The 844-nt window shown below is 35.9% G+C and overlaps 1 non-coding gene across 1 annotated transcript; it reads left to right on the plus strand.

Annotated features, from left to right (window-relative positions):
* The first annotated feature begins 251 nt into the window (after positions 1–251).
* On the plus strand, positions 252–357 carry LOC123935665. Its single transcript, XR_006816952.1, has one exon. It is a non-coding gene; the product is annotated as a U6 spliceosomal RNA (small nuclear RNA).
* Positions 358–844: the final 487 nt, after the last annotated feature.

An 844-nucleotide genomic window follows, 5' to 3' on the forward strand; every position in this document is an offset into this window, starting at 1 on the left:
GCCTCTCCCAGCAATTCAGTATGTCTAAATAACATAGAGCCATGGCTCTGGAGCATTAGGATGCATAAAATTCACCCAGGGTGCTTGCTAAAACTGTAGATTCCCAGCCAAGTGGAATTTATTTGTAGATTCTGATTGAACAGATTTAGGAGAGAACCCAGAAAATTATTTTTGACAAGATTCCCCAAAGATCTGGGTCAATTGGTCCAAAGAGTGTACTGGAGAAATATTAATCAAGAATGAAAGCTGTTGTGCTAGTTCAGCAGCACACATACTAAAACTGGAATTATACAGAGAAGATTAGCATGGCCTCTGAACTAGGATAACACACAAAATTGTGAAGCATCTCATAAAAAGAAGGTTATTGCCTGAAAAAAAAAATGGTCATATGTTCCGCCTATACTTCTATATAGAACATCCAGATAATTGAGATTTAAGTATTTTACTTTGTTTTTGCTACACTCATATTATATGTGCCCTTCTCACATCATAAGGTTGGACATATTGCTGGTAGTCTGTTGTGTTAGCTACAGTTTTGTCTGCTTTCACAATTTTTCCACCTCATTATTTCTCTACTAATAGAACCTTTTTCTATTGACTTCTCTGACTGACCAGAGAAGTTGTAAGATGACAGGCATTTTCAATTAGAGTATCCCATCTCCTTGGCCAAAATGATTAGTTCAGGAATGGGCAAGTGATCTAAGCTAGTATGTGGGGGGAATTGTTAGAAATTTTTGCTAGAATTTGAGTAAGAAATTCTAGCTATGTCATTAAAAGATATAAAGATGGTGTAAATCTATACTTGTTAATACAATGGGAGGGAATTTTCCAAAAGATAAAGCAC

The sequence above is a fragment of the Meles meles genome, chromosome X, assembly GCF_922984935.1.
Source record: "Meles meles chromosome X, mMelMel3.1 paternal haplotype, whole genome shotgun sequence".
NCBI classification, from domain to species: Eukaryota; Metazoa; Chordata; class Mammalia; order Carnivora; family Mustelidae; genus Meles; species Meles meles.